The sequence below is a fragment of the Penaeus monodon genome, chromosome 15 (assembly GCF_015228065.2).
Source record: "Penaeus monodon isolate SGIC_2016 chromosome 15, NSTDA_Pmon_1, whole genome shotgun sequence".
Classification (NCBI taxonomy): domain Eukaryota; kingdom Metazoa; phylum Arthropoda; class Malacostraca; order Decapoda; family Penaeidae; genus Penaeus; species Penaeus monodon.
This window is the reverse complement of record NC_051400.1, coordinates 1,301,955-1,302,168: the sequence shown is the minus strand read 5'-3', so window position 1 is coordinate 1,302,168 and position 214 is coordinate 1,301,955. Positions and strand designations below refer to the sequence as shown.

The 214-nt window shown below is 33.2% G+C and overlaps 1 protein-coding gene across 1 annotated transcript in view; it reads right to left on the bottom strand.

The window, feature by feature from the left end:
* LOC119582086 (mediator of RNA polymerase II transcription subunit 4-like) overlaps positions 1–214 on the bottom strand; it is a 4,569-nt gene that overhangs the window by 2,148 nt on the left and 2,207 nt on the right. The gene's annotated exons all lie outside the window — the stretch shown is intronic.

The following is a 214-nucleotide window of genomic DNA, read 5'->3' as shown; positions in this document are numbered from 1 at the left end:
GAAAAGATCTTTACTGACACTTTTTTTTCTTGCTTTAACCTCTACTGAGGTATTCTTTATGACCCTATACTCATTTCAGTCTTGTATCTTCAAATCTGATAAGGCAACTATCATCTTATTTTCCATAAGAGACCAGCAATCTTTTTTGAAGAGAACAAGGTCAAACTCATTTTCTAGACACTTCATTCCAACAGTGATAATGACTACAAAGGAA